Raw genomic sequence first — 16,289 nt, forward strand, 5'->3', positions numbered from 1 at the left:
AAATCTTTGCTAAAAAAGGTCGTTGCTAAAAATCGCTAAAAAATGCTAACAATCATCTGAGCCTTCAGTGAGTTGTAATCTTTTTGCTGGTGAAGGGTCTTGCCTTGATGTTGATGGCTGGTGACTGATCAGGGCAGTGGTTGAGGAAGGTTTAGGTGGCTATGGCAATTTCTTAAAGTAAGACAACAATGAAGTCAGCCACATTAATTGACTTTTTTTTTTTTTTTAACAAAGACGTCGCTGTAATATGTGATGCTGTTTGATAGCATTTTACTCACAGTGGAACTTCTTTAAAAATTTGTAGCTGTTTGATCTTGGTTACTTAACTTACTCTTCTCAAAACCTTCTGCTACTTTATCAACCAGGTTTATGTACTATTGTAAATACTTTGTTGTCATTTCAACAATTTTCACAGCATTTTCACCAGAAGTAGATTCCATCTCAAGAAATCACCTTCTTTGCTCATCCATAAAAAGCAACTTTTCATCACTCACATTTTATCATGAGATTGCAGCAATTCAGTCAGATCTTTAGGCTCCATTTCTAATTCTATTTCTCTTGCTATTTCCACCACATCTGTAGTTACTTTCTCCACTGGTCTGGAACTCCTCAAAATCACCCATGAGGGTTGGAATCAACTTCTTCCAAATTCCTTTAATGTTGATATTTTAACCTCCTCTCATGAATCATGAATGTCCTTAATGGTATCTCGAATGGTGAATGTTTTCCAGAAGATTTTTAATTTAATTTGCCCAGATCCATCAGAGGAATCACTTTCTATGGCTTCTATAGCCTTATGAAATGTATTTCTTAAATCACACTTGAAAGTTGAAATTACTCCTTGATCCCACAGGCTGAAGAATGGATATTGTGTTATCAGGCATGAAACCAACATCAGTCTCCTTGTACATCTCTGTTAGAGCCCTTTGGTGAAAAGGTACATTGTCAATGCGGCAATATGTTGAAAGATTTTTTTTTTTTTTTTTTTTTTTTTGTGAGAAGTAAGTCTCAACAATGGGATTAAAATATTGAGTAAACCATGCTGTAAATAGATGTGCTGCCATCCAGGCTTTGTTGCTCCATTTCTAGAGCACAGGCAGAATAGATTTAGCATCATTCTTTAGGGCCCTAGGATATTTCAAATGGTAAAGGAGCACTGGCTTTAATGTAAATTCACCAGCTGCATTATCGATAACAAGAGTCAGTCTGTCCTTTGAAGATTTGAAGCCAGGTATTGACATCTCCTCTCTAGCTATGAAAGTCCTAGATGGCATTTTCTTCCAACAGAAGCTGTTTCATCCCCAGTGAAAATGTGTTGCTTAGAGTAGCCACCCCTGCCAATGATCTTAGCCAGATCTTCTGGATAACTAGCGCAGCTTCTCCATCAGCACTTGCTGCTTCACCTTGCACTTTTACATTATAAAGACAGTTCTTTTCCTTAAACCTCATGAACTAACCTCTGGTAGCTTTAAATTTTTCTTCTACAGCTTTGTTACCTCTCTCATTCTTCACAGATTTGAAGAAAGTTAGGGTTTTGCTCTGGATTAGGCTTTGGCTTAAAGGGATGCTGTATCTGATCTGATCTTCTATCCAGGTCACTCAAACTTTCTCCATATCAGCAGTAAGGCTGCTTTGCTTTCTTATCATTTGTGTGTTCACTGGAGTAGCACTTTTCATTTCCTTCAAAAACTTTTTCTTTGCATTCACAACTTGGTCAGCTGTTTGATGCAAGAAACCTTGCTTTTGGCCTATCTCAGTTTTCAATGTGCCTTTCTCATAAGCTTAATTATTTTTAGCTTTGACTTAACATAAGAGAGATGTGCAATTCTTTCTTTTGAACACTTAGAAGCCATTGTAGGGCTGTTTATTGGCCTCATTTCAATATCACTGTGTCTCAGGGAATAGGGAGGTCTGAAGAGGAGGACAGAGGTGGGGAAAAGGCTAATTGGTGGAGCAGTCGGAACACACACGACACTTATCCATTAAGTTTGCCATCTTATATGGATGTGGTTCATGGAACCCCAAAACTATTTAAATAGTCACCTGAAAAATCAATGAATACAGATCACCATAACAGATTTAATAATAATGAACAGTCTTGAAATACTGTGAGAATTCTCAAAATGTGACATAGCTACATAGAGCGAGCACATGCTGTTGAAAAAATCATGCTGATTGATGGACTTGCTCAACGTAGCATTGCCACAAACCTTCAATTTGTAAAATGCTCAGTATCTGCAAAGCACGATGAAGTGAAACACAATAAGACAATTTGTGCCTGCATTTGAAAGTACTTTGAAAACTTAAACACTGTATTTTATAATTCTAATTATAAACATATATGAATTATAAATAATTATAGTATTATTTCAGAATATGTAATAAGCACAAAATGCAAAACGGGGCTAAAAACGTAATGGCTTAGAATTTAAGCTCCAGGTGGGCTTTTTCTGTCTGTACACTGATATCGTCCCGGTGCCTACAATGCCCAACACACAGTAGGCATTCAGTAAATATTTGTTAAGTGAATTTTTTTGAGATGAGGTCTGGTTAGTTCACCCAGCCTGGTTTTGAACTTATGGGCTCAAGTGATCCTCCTACCTCAGCCTCCCTAGCAGCTGGGGCTACAGGCACACATCTTTGTGCCTGGCTAATTATTATTGAATATGTGCCAGTTTATAAGGTGTTTTGACCTAAGTTCATATGCTAACAACTATTACCTAATTCTGTATCCAGTTGAATATTTTCTTGTTTATACAGTATAAAATTAGAAACGTGTGTTGGGGAGGGTGAGGGGCTGGTTATCACAAAGAAATAAGATCTAAAGTCCCATAAAATGACATTTTGGAACCAAAGTTTTGCTTACTAAAATTTTCGTATTCTATAGGGTCTTAAAATTCATGAGTTTTGTATATGCATAATAAAATACTGTCATTATTATGAATCTAAAATGCATTATAACATATGGCAAAATTTGCAAAAATGCTTTCATTATATATTAGACAAGACAAATACTTAATGCATGGTATAATTTAACAGGAAATATTTACAATTGATCTTTTTAAAATAAATTGGGTGCAACTCAATATTGACTCAGCAAATTATCAGTCTTTCTGTAGTTTATTTAAAACAGTTCTTGTTTTCACTTGTAGCCACATTATATAGCAGTAGTGAATATGAATAGATATGCAGCTATTATTTATTTGGTTTCCTTTGTAAGTGCACTGCCTGCTAATTTCATTTTTAAAATGTCATTATTTTTGAGTTATTACTCTTTGAAAACATTTATATGTCTGGGCAGTTTTTTCAACTTGAAAAATTCAAAAAGCAAGTCCATTTCTTTAGCCTTTTCTGCAAACCTTTCTTTATACGCTATGGTTCTATTCAGAGTGGACATCTGAAGTTATGTTTAAGGTGACCATCATAAATCAGCAGTCTTCCTGATAAGTTGTATTCAGCAGTGGCAGCCATAGCACTGCTTGGTATTGCAGAAACAAAGCCTTAAGCCTCACTATGACCTGGGGCAGGAGACACTTGGACAAGACCCGGGGACTTGCTCTTTGAATTTTTCAAATTGAAAAAACTGCCCAGAGTTATAAATGTTTTCAAAGAGTAATAACTAAAAAATAATGACGTTTTAGATATGAAATTAGCAAGCAGGGTTTATTGTGTCACCAAGTCCCCCAAAGGTCCAGGGTTCTCACACATTCCCATTCTTGTTCAGAAATCACTGAGATGCTTCATTGTACCTCCTGAGGGCAGCATTTAATATCTCTTTTGACCTATTTCTCCTTATCAAAATCATCCATCTTATGTTCCTTAATCTTAAGCCTTAGGACATATCTTGCTTCTCATCTTATAAGCAAAATCAAACCAGGTTGTTAACGAACAGTTGGTGTGTTTCCCTTCTACAGTGCACAAGTGATGTGCTAGGCTCTGGGGCGTATATAAAAGGAGTAAGAAAAAATTCTTTTGTTAAGGATTTCTACCTGTAGAATTAGACAAGACACAATTTTATTCGATTCTTGAAAATTTAACTAAAGGTAACAGATATTTAATGAGAAGGTATCACGTGCCAGTCATTGTCCTGAGCTCTTATACACAAGTGAATAAGAACCATTTCTTGCCCTCAAGGAACTCATGCTACCGCAGGCAGAAGTTGCAAATTGTTGCCTGGAGGCCCATTCCTGCCTGTGGACTCCTTTAGTTTCTGACTGGCACACTGCTGTAGCAAATTTGAGGCTAAACTTGAAATTGTACAATTTCACATAAAAATCTGAATTTCCAGTTTCTACAAAACAGCAGCAACAACAACAGCAACAACAGCAACAACAACAAAAACCCCAGGATCTGGCCCCATTTTTCCACCATACACTCACCGGGAACTGAGTGTAGCCTCTCCATTTTGACAGGATGAGTTTTTCAGCTTGCTACAGTCGTCACTAGTCCCTCTTTCCCAGCACGGAGGTTGAGTCTTAGTGGCCATTTCTTAACAAGTGTGAAAAAACACTATGGAAATATTTTTGTACCTATGTCTGTATCAAAAGTGGGAAATGAAAGGTCCAAAGGACGCCATGTTTTAAGAAATATGGACGACAGCATATTCCCTTTGAGAAGTAAAAACAACCCAATGGATTTAAGGTGCAACTGCCAGGCCTTTGTCACACATTCAAGTAACCTGCCTCACCTCTTCAAGCATTTGAATTTCAGGCCCCTTGTTTAGGGCATATTGGTGTAAAGTGCAAGACAGGGGAAGACACAGAATAAATTATATAGGTATAAGAAAGGGAGAGAGTGATAATTAGTGGCAAATCCAGAAAGGCTTTAATCAGGTGACAGCTTTGTGGGCTGGGTGGCAAAGGTCACTCAGAGAGAAGCACCATCTTGAAACGAATCCTGAAGGTGGGAGAGCATCTAGTGAATAGTGAATAAATGGTAGCCAGAGTGAGGGGCTGTGGAGGGGAATAGCAGTGGGTGGATGATAGGAAAACACTGGAATCTTAAGCTCTGATACATAAAATGTAATGTTGTATACGGGCATCAGGGAGACTAATGTAAGAATCTCTTTCTTATCCTTTTGGTGGCTCCTTCTTATAAACATCATGGACCATTCACTATGCTCTTGAGGACTAGCCATGAATAAAGCTGAAATGCTGTGCCACTCCATTTTAGCGTAGTGCCAGTACACCATGCAGAATTATCTCAAAATCAGATCATCTCAAAATCAGGTCCAAGTTGTTTCTTTCTCAGAACTAATCATAGTGCTGTAAGTGTGGGCCAGGGGAGAGGTGACAACGAGCAGGGAGTAGGTGCCAGGGAAACTGAGCCAACTGCTCCCACAGCTTATCTGTGCTTTCAAGGCCTGCTTGAACATGGTCTTGTTTATACTACAGTTGGCCCTTGAATGAGAGGGTTAGGGGCACCAACCCCTGCACAGTTGACAATTTGTGTATGTCTTTTGACTCCCCCAAAACTTAACTACTAGTAGCTTATTGTTGGCCAGAAGGCTTACCAATAACATAAACAGATAATTAACGGCTATTTTCTATGATATATGTATCACATACTATATATTTACAATAAAATAAGCTAGAGAAAAGAAAATGTTACTAAGAAAATCATAAAGAAGAGAAAATGTATTTAGTATTCATTAAGTGGAAGTGGATCATCATAAAGGTTTTCACCCTTATAGTCTTCACATTAGGAAGCCTGAAGAGGAGAAGGAAGAGGAGGGATTGGTTTTGCTGTCTCAGGGGTGGCAGAGGAGGAAGAGATGGAGGAAGTGGAAAGAGAGGCAGGGGAGATTTATTGAAAAAAAAAAAAAAACAAAAAACACCCCACGTCTAAGTGGACCCATGCAGTTCAAACCTGCATTGTTTAACCATCAACTGTACTTGCACTTGGTTCTGGAGTGCTGATGCTGATACCCAAGTAGGTGGCATTAGATAACTTCAGTTCCTGATGGGCAGCTCAGGCTATATGGTTGTTGGATGGACCTTGTTCAGTCATTCAGTCTCTGCTTGGGTCCAGGAGTATTCCAGAAGTTATTCTTTAGAAGAAGAATTATCTGTGGAAAAGAACATGATTTTTCTCAAAAACCCCAAAGGGCCTGCACTGTAATTTTCTTATCTGGATTTGTCAGAGTCTTAATACATCATTTCTGTTTGCAACAAGTGGTCTTTATGAATTGGTATATAGAACAAAGCATTTACCAGATCAATAGTAGCATACCTGATGCCAGAGGATGCATTGATTTGCTCCGAAAAGATAGCGCTTTGGGGCAGTAGTTGTAATTGGTGTCACAACCTGATTAAATTTAAAATAATTTACTGTTACTCTCAAAAATTCATCTTTCTTCTGCACAAGACAAATAGTGGAGATTTACGTGAATGTGATGGAAATCACCACCCCTGTAACTTTCAGGTTTTTGGTGATGATATTAATCTCTGAAAGTCTCCCAGGGTTGTGTAATTATTATTAATGTATTACTTTGGTAGAAAAGGGGTGGTTCAACGGGCTTCCTCTTGGCTATTCCTATTACAATAGCCCTTACTTCAAGGGTCAGGAAGTGGGAGTTCTGCCAGTTGCTAAATATGTTTTTGGAACCTGGGAAAATAACTATGAGAGACCCACTTGGCCCACTGGAAGATGGATTTAAGCCAAAACTTTGTGTGTTATCTGAAATCCATAAATCCCCAATCTAACTGGTGGGTCCTAAAATTTGGGGGTTATCTAAAGATTAATCATTTCACAGCCAGTGTCCAGAAACCTAGAATCATCTGGGTATTTTCCTTTCCCCAGAGTATAATCACCATGATAAATAGGTACACTACTTTTTGGGCAAAGCTAGAAGGAAATTTTATGTTCTTGTTGCAACCTCATTGGATCCTTCCTTAAGAGGTCCAAGCCCCCCTTTATTTTAAGGGATCTTATTACCTGGCTCATTTCTAAAAACTGGTGAGAGTCTTCTACTCTTCATTATGGCTATTTAAGTCAGATATCTGTACACTAGACTTAATTTTTAAAAATTTTACAGGTGAACTAAGACTTTATCAGATTGAAAAACCATTTGAATTCCATAAACACTATGACAAAAAAAAAAGTCACTGCCAAAGATATCTGTGAATAAAACCATTTGGATTGGGACTTTGTTCTTTTATTCAATAATATGCTCTTGGTCACCTTATCTCTGGTGGCTAAAGTGCTGTCAATTGGCCTCTGTAACTCCTGGTAGCCAATCCGAATAGTGTTATACTATACTTTCACCTCTGATCTGCAAAAGGACAGATACCACTGAGATTTTCAAGGATACTGGTTCTCCTTTCACGATATATTTCTTAATGCCTTCATGATTGGAATGTCCTCTGGGCCATAGGAAGGTGTGGGTTAAAAGTTACATATGGTTGATCTACACCAAAAATTTAATCTTCCTAATCCTTTGCATTTCTTCTTATTATATAAATTTTATTTAATGAAGCCCATTGTTGGGTCAGGCTTTAGTCAACCAATTGAAAAACTTTTTATAGATTTATTCCCAACCCTCAAACTAAATATTGAATCTAAAATTCATGGTAACTGCACCCACATTAACAAATTTGCCCATATCCAAAACTCTTTCTCCTTCTCTTGTCTAAAATCATTAGATTGCATTCCCACAATTGTTTTCCAGGTTGCTGGTAATATAAATCTTGCAGTTCTTCAATGTGTATATTATATCCTTCTGGGTGAGACTCTGTACTTACCTTCCCAGAGCCTACTGGTCTGTGATTCGAGTTAAGAATCTGGGAGCAATAAGAAGTGATGGAGGTGAATCATTACTGTATCCCTGTGCAAGGTAATTGTTTCAGGGTCTTTAAGCAAAGGGAGGCTAATCTCAAATAGGAAAAAGGGAAAACTGAGAGGCATTTGGAAGTTCGTGATTCTCAGAGTCATTGGAATCTATCCAAATGTCCTCATTCCAATTTTCACTTTGACTCAATCAATGCCCTAACTTTTACATAAGAGACCTGGCAAGTCTGTGAATTTCATTTCAGTTATAATTATCCAACCTACAGATGAAAAAAAATTTTTACATTAGCCATATGGCTATAAGAGATATTTTTAGGGCAGTCCTAGACGCTCTCTTGTTCTCTGTCTGTGCCTCGAGCTAAGAATATGAAATCCTAACCTTTTATTTAGATGCAGTCAGCCCATTTCATAGTCCTTACAGTCTTTATTTCCTCTTAAAATCCTATTGTAATAGCAATCTCTCAAAGGCTCTTCTACAATAAACACTTCATTCCTCAAAGCTATAGATAATTATTTTGCCACTTCTGTCTGTGGATGGCCAGTATCCCATCTTTCACTGGTGAAGAGGTCGTAATTGCTTTCCAATCTAACAAGGCTAGATAACTAAATCCCCAATTCCTGTTTTTAAGCTTTTGCATCTTGGAACCAACTTTTGGAAACAGACTCTGTTATCAGGCAGAGCTTTTCCAGGAAAGTACTTGCCTCTCTAGGCTTAGCAGGAAGGGATGATTAAATACAAAGGGAATTACAAACTTACAAAACTGTTGGAGGACTGGGGAAATTAAGGTTCATGGAAACACTGCTTCCTTTGAAGAAATGTGGAAATTGAGGAATCACAGTAAGTGACTAGTAATTACAGCTGCTTGAAAAACTCAAGTAGGTAATTTACAAGAACTCACTCAAAAGGAGCTGTAAACTTCATGTTTGCTATCAACCTGGGTATCTACCAGCCATGGCTGGGGAAGAATAATGGCTGTGCTCTCTTCTACCTTCCAAATATTATGCAAGATGCTTTGTCACTAGCAGTGAGAGAGTCTAAGCAATGTATTTTGCAGGCTTCCAGACCCTGTTATATAGGAAAGAGTTATAGACATTCAAATTGACATTATGGACAGTCAATATTTGGCACAATATATAACCATCAGCTTCTCAAAAATATTTAAAATATGGCCTCAAAAATAATATATGACCATTCATTTTTCTTATTGCCTTTCCAATAAGTAGAGGATTATAGTGTTCTCATGATCTGCTGTTTATTTTTCCTCCTATCTCTGACCAGTTATTTTGAGCCTTTAAAATGAGACTAAGCAGGTAAGAGGTATATAGAAAAGGATTTAAGGTCCTTGGGCAGTGACTAGGGAGGGAGCTTTTAGAGGGTTGGAGAGAAAGGCACAAGAGTAGTTACAATTTGAGAACTTTGGATGGAAGGGGAAAATCACTTTTAGAACCATTGTTTTGAATATATGTTTATTTCATGGTGCTTAAGAAACACAAATGAAGGATTTTAGCCATTTTTAAATATCTTTTGGTTGTTGCATTTTGTTTGTATGTTTGTTTATGGCAGAGACTCTCTAAGTGTGTTACACAGGTTCCCAGAAGTCCCCAACAAGCTTTCGGGGATTCTATGAGGTCAAAATTATGTTCTTCATAACATGAAGATATTGTTTGCCTCTTCTTAGCATGCTAAAATTTCTACTGATGTGCAAGAACAATGGTGGGTAAAAAATACTGGCAATTTAACAAGAATTGTAGCAATGGCACCAAGCTGTACCTAAATCAGTATGTTCTTCACCACCATGCATTTGCATTACAAAAACAAAACAAAATAAATTAAATTCCACTTAATAATATCCATGATGAAGTAGTCAAAATTATTAAGGTTAATATTAAAAATTAAGATTCAATATTTGTTGACTGTTAATCCTTGAGTATGCATCACATTAGTATTGTGGGACAAAATGAGAAGTACCTCTGTGAAGTACTTCAGCTGTATATCAACATATAATGTCCCAAGGAAATGCATTCCTGTGACTGTGTTGTGAGCCAGACCACAGAAAACCATATTTACTTGAAAGAACAATTTAAGACAAACTATTATTATTCAGACTAGAGGATTTGGCAAACATGGTCTCCAAAATGAACAAAATGAGCCTATTCCTTTAAGGGAAATAATTTACACTACATGTTGCCAATGATAAAATTCAAGCGTTTGAGTAAAAATTAGCATTTTAAAAAACTTGTATCAAAACTATGAGCTTGGCAGCTTCCCAGTACTTAAAGACTTTTATGATGAGCTTAGTGGTGATATTAAATATGTGAAGTTTTTGTATTAGATAATGAAATATGTCAACATTTGGAAGACATGCATAACTCAGTGAACCAATATTTTCCAGATGGTCAATGGATGATGTCACAAAATCAAGTATGGGTTAAAGATTCCATTAAAGTGCAAGACAGACCAATAGATTTTATTGTAAGAGTACTGAGAGGTCACTGATATAGTTTCATATGCTGCATTACAACTCACTTTTAACTAACCACCACTTATTGAATTTTGGTGTAGTATAAAAGAAGAATATCCACAGCTATCTGAAATAATTATTAAAATATTTCTTTTTCAACTACATACCTGTTTGAGGCTAGAATATATGTATACGTGTATATATATATATATGTGTGTGTGTGTGTGTGTGTGTATATATATATGGCAGAATATGCTACCCCCAAATATGTCACTTTGGCATAGAATTATTTGGGGCCAAAAGCACTTAAAAAATCACCACCAACAACAGTAGGTGCAAGAAGTGTGCTCTGGCCCTGCTCTTTTTCTTCCTGAAATCAGGAGATAAAACCCCTATATGGATGATGTTCTCCCTGTGTCAGAAGGAAAGTAATATCATCAGCAAGGATGAGAAGTGTGGCGAAGAGAATTCTGTACAAACAGACTTTGTTAATAATTTATGTCTTCCTTTAGCCTCTCCTCATAGGTTAGTAACTTTTCCATAAAAGTTACCTTTGTGGAACCTAATATAAAAGCACTTAGAATTTGCCACATCTTTGGGCCTTCATTTCCTTATGAAGTATCATGTAAAAGATTAAATAAATTTGTATGCTTTTCTCCTGCTAATTTGTCTACGTTAATTTAGTTCTCAGGCCTAGTCAAAAAAACTCTGAGAGAATAGGGGTAAAATTTGCCTCTCCTGTATGTAGTGTGCGTGTGTGTGTGTGTGTGTGTGTGTGTGTGTATTTATATATATATATGTTTATATACATATGTATATGTTTATTTATTTTACAGACTTTATGTTTGTAGAGCAGCTGTTTTAGGTTCCCAGCAAAACCAAGCAGAAGATAGAGAGATTTTCCATATACTCCCTGCCTTGCACATGCATAGCCTTCCCCATTACCAACATATTTGGCAGTTTCTTACAAAACTAAACATTTACCATATGAACCAACAATCATGCTCCTTGGTGTCCACAGGGAGTTGAAAACTTATGTCCGCACAAAAACCTGCACATGGATGTTTCTAGCAACTTTATTCATAATTGTCAAAACCTGGAAGCAATCAAGACCTCCTTCAGAGGCAAACGAATACCTAAACTGTGGTACATCCACACAGTGGAATATTATTTGGAACTAGAAAGAAATAAGCTATCAAGCCAGAAAAACCATAAAGAAAACTTAAATGCATATTATGAAGTGAAAGACATCAATCTGAAAAGGCTACATTACTAAATGATTCCAACTCTATGACATTCTGGAAAAAGCACAATTATGGAACCAGTAGAAAGATCACTTGTTGCCAAAAGTTGGGGTTGGGGTTGGGAGAATGAATAGGCAGGTCACAGAGAATTTTTAGGATGATAAAAATATATGATTATGTCGTTGGCAAAGCCCAAGTCCTGTCCTCTCGCTCTCCTCCCGGACAGCACGAGCTTCACCACTCGCTCCACCTTCTCCACCAACTACCAGTCCCTGGGCTCTGTCCTGGCGCCCAGTTACAGTGCCCTGCTAGTCAGCAGCGCAGCCAGCATCTATGCAGGAGCGGGGGGCTCTGGTTCCTGGATCTGCGTGTCCCACTCCTCCAGCTTCCAAGACATGGCAGCATGGGGCCCAGGGGCCTGGCAGGAATGGGAGGCATCCAGAATAAGGAGACCATGCAAAGCCTGAACAACCTACCTGGACAGAGTAAGAAGCCTGGAGACTGAGAACTGGAAGCTAGAGAGCAAAATCTGGGAGCACCTGGAGAAAGGACCCCAGGTCAGAGACTGGAGCCATTACTTCAAGACCATCGAGAACCTGAGGGCTCAGATCTTCGCAAATACTGTGTCTGCATCGTTCTGCAGATCGACAATGCCTGTCTTGCTGCAGCTGACTTTAGAGTCAAGTAGGAGACAGAGCTGGCCATGAGCCCATCTGTGGAAAGCAACATCCATGGGCTCTGCAAGGTCGTTGATGACACCAGTGTCACTCGGCTGCAGCTGGAGACAGAGATTGAGGCTCTGGAGGAGGACCTGCTCTTCGTGAAGAAGAACCACGAAGAGAAAGTAAAAGGCCTACAAGCCCAGATTGCCAGCTCTGGGTTGACCACGGAGGCAGATGCCCCCAAATCTCAGGACCTTGCCAAGATCATGGCAGACATCTGGGCCCAATATGACAAGCTGGCTCCGAAAAACCAACAGGAGCTGGACAAGTACTGGTCTCAGCAGATTGAAGAGAGCACCACAGTGGTCACCATGCAGTCTGCCGAGGTTGGAGCTGCTGAGATGATGCTCACAGAGCTGAGATGACGCTCACGGAGCTGAGATGTACAGTTGGAGACTGACCTGGACTTCATGAGAAATCTGAATGCCAGTTTGGAGAACAGCCTGAGGGAGGTGAAGGCCCGCTACGTCATGCAGATGGAGAAGCTCAATGGGATTCTGCTGCACCTGGTGTTAGAGCTGGCACAGACCTGGGCAGAGGGACAGCACCACGGCCAGGACTACCAGGCCCTGATGAACATCAAGGTCAAGTTGGAGGCTGAGATGGCTACCTACCACCGCCTGCTGGAAAATGGTGACGACTTCAATCTTGGTGATGCCCTGGACAGCAGCAAGTCTATGGAAACCATCCAAAGACCACCACCTGCTGGATAGTGGATGTCTGAGACCAACGACATCAAAGTTCTGAGACATTAAGCCAGCAGAAGCAGGGTACTCTTTGGGGAGCAGGAGGCCAATAAAAAGCTCAGAGGTCAAAAAAATATACTATGATGGTAGATATGTCATTGTTCATTTGTCCAAAAACTGTCCTTAGAATGTGCAACATGAAGAGTGAACTGTAATGTGAACTATGGATTTTGGGTGATAATGATGTGTCAATGTAAGTTCATCAATTGTAACAAGTGTACCACCTGTCGATACCATTAGGTCCAATTTCTTTGAATATACTGGGAATGAATAATACATTGTAATTAAGGGATATTACCACTTTAGAATAAATTTAGTGATATGTTCCATTCCTTCTTCTCTTTCCTGTATTCTCAGTGTGAAAACCCCAAACAATTTATGTGGAGGAGCAAAAATTTCTTAGTTTGCGGGGAGAAGAGAGAAAACGAAGCAAGGAAAGCTAGCACCCTATTTGTAGGGTCAGAATAGGTACTTATCAGAACAATTGAAAGGCACAATAGGTGAGTTTCATAGGAAGTGGGGAGAATGGTGTTCAGAGCCAGGCCTCAGCCCTGAGAGGGCAGGTCTTAGTGAAAATATATGGGCATTATGTGCTCCTGATGGGAGAGAAGGCAACAAAAGGGGGCACTAGAGGTGTTAGTATCAAAGCAGCTGTTTCACATATTTTTTCACAGAGTCAGCCACACTTTAGCTTTGCTGCACCCACATTTATCTAGAGACAAATAAGGTGCATGAAAGCTCCTAGGGCTTTAAGCTTTTAAAAAGCTCAGTGCAATTTCCAGCTTTTGCAGTTATTTAATCAAGGCAAGCAAGAGGGTTATAAATTCAACAACTTTGTGATTGAGATTAATGTGCTCAGAAGTTAACTCTTGCCTTCACAGTCAACTGAGAAGAGAACATCAGACATTAAAAATTCTCTAAATTAAATCTGCCTGCTTGGTGGCCTAAAACAAAACATGGCTCCTGGAATATAACCTTTTCATGGTTGGCAGCAGAGCCAGATTAAGTGGTGGCCAGTCAGGACATTAACCTAGACTTGCAATCTGTAAAGGCTGATAAAGCATCACTAATAATGTCACAAAATGAGTAAACATGGTCTCAAATCAGAATTTCTTTCTGGAAGACTGTCCCATGACTAGAAGGAAACTTCTTATTATGTTATATAAGGTTGATGATAAACTAGTCAAAGAGTTTCCTTAAAACTCTGTCTGAACAGACTCCTCAGAAATAATACCACACATCTACAGCCATCTGATCTTTGACAAACCTAAGAGAAACAAGAAATGGGGAAAGGATTCCCTATTTAATAAATGGTGCTGGGAAAATTGGCTAGCCGTAAGTAGAAAGCTGAAACTGGATCCTTTCCTTACTCCTTATACGAAAATTAATTCAAGATGGATTAGAGACTTAAATGTTAGACCTAATACCATAAAAACCCTAGAGGAAAACCTAGGTAGTACCATTCAGGACATAGGCATGGGCAAAGACTTCATGTCTAAAACACCAAAAGCAACGGCAGCAAAAGCCAAAATTGACAAATGGGATCTCATTAAACTAAAAAGCTTCTGCACAGCAAAAGAAACTACCATCAGAGTGAACAGGCAACCTACAGAATGGGAGACAATTTTTGCAATCTACTCATCTGACAAAGGGCTAATATCCAGAACCTACAAAGAACTCAAACAAATTTACAAGAAAAAAACAAACAACCCCATCAAAAAGTGGGCAAAGGATATGAACAGACATTTCTCAAAAGAAGACATTCATACAGCCAACAGACACATGAAAAAATGCTCATCATCACTGGCCATCAGAGAAATGCATATCAAAACCACAATGAGATACCATCTCACACCAGTTAGAATGGCAATCATTAAAAAGTCAGGAAACAACAGGTGCTGGAGAGGATGTGGAGAAATAGGAACACTTTTACGCTGTTGGTGGGATTGCAAACTAGTTCTACCATTATGGAAAACAGTATGGCGATTCCTCAAGGATCTAGAACTAGATGTACCATATGACCCAGCCATCCCATTACTGGGGATATACCCAAAGGATTATAAATCATGCTGCTATAAAGACACATGCACACGTATGTTCATTGCGGCACTATTCACAATAGCAAAGACTTGGAATCAACCCAAATGTCCATCAGTGACAGACTGGATTAAGAAAATGTGGCACATATACACCATGGAATACTATGCAGCCATAAAAAAGGATGAGTTTGTGTCCTTTGTAGGGACATGGATGCAGCTGGAAACCATCATTCTTAGCAAACTATCACAAGAACAGAAAACCAAACACCGCATGTTCTCACTCATAGGTGGGAACTGAACAATGAGATCACTTGGACTCGGGAAGGGGGACAACACACAACGGGGCCTATTATGGGGAGGGGGGAGGGGGGAGGGATTGCATTGGGAGTTATACCTGATGTAAATGACGAGTTGTTGGGTGCTGACGAGTTGATGGGTGCAGCACAGCAACATGGCACAAGTATATATATGTAACAAACCTGCACGTTATGCACATGTACCCTAGAACTTAAAGTATAATAATAAAAAAAAAACAAACTCTCTCTGTCTTCATTTAAGCTGAGACTTCAAAAGCTGAGAGTAACACAATGAGTTATAGATATCAAGTGATGCTCATATTCTTCAAATAAAGTGCTAATTCACCATGCAAAGAAGCTCCACCAATTTTGCAGGTTTAGGCAAACACCCATTTGAGGCTATAGACAGGTGTGAGTTGAAGATGTTGGGTTGGGGGAGAGTCGTGGTTTTTGGAGAAAGTTAGTGGAGTACTGTGGCTGTCCCATTCTAGGCAATGTTAGGGTGGTAGAGTGTGTTTACCCCCACCTTAAGAAAGAAGAGCTTAAAGAAAATTACTTAAAAAGTTTGACTTATGTTCCTGAGGTTTGTAGGGAGCCATGACTGGAAAAGTATAAAGATGGGAGACTATGGCCGGCTTGCTGGCATCAAGAGAGAAAGCAGCACAGCGGGTACAAGGCTCATAGAGGCCAGTATGTAGATTGCCAGGCTGGCTGGTCACACTTTGAGATTCAGCTGGTAGCAAGTAAGGAGACAAACTCTCAGGAAATGTTTTTTTCCAGGTGGTTTCAGTTAGATTCCTACCACACAGCAAAAGCAAGATCACCATGGTGTTAGTTCCCCACCTCTCTAATGATGGAATACAGGGCCAGGGGCTGGTCACACATAGTGAAAGGGGTGGTGTGGTGGTGGTTGGTTATTCTGCCGCTGAGGAGCAGACTCTAAACTACAGCCAAGCACTTTTACAGACTTACACAAAAACCTACAGCCATAC

At 39.1% G+C, this 16,289-nt stretch overlaps 1 pseudogene; it reads left to right on the forward strand.

Annotated features, from left to right (window-relative positions):
- Positions 1 to 11,670: 11,670 nt before the first annotated feature.
- On the forward strand, positions 11,671 to 12,929 carry LOC112627046 (annotated as a pseudogene).
- The last annotated feature ends 3,360 nt before the right edge of the window (positions 12,930 to 16,289 follow it).

Source organism: Theropithecus gelada, chromosome 6 (assembly GCF_003255815.1).
Source record: "Theropithecus gelada isolate Dixy chromosome 6, Tgel_1.0, whole genome shotgun sequence".
Taxonomy (NCBI): Eukaryota; Metazoa; Chordata; class Mammalia; order Primates; family Cercopithecidae; genus Theropithecus; species Theropithecus gelada.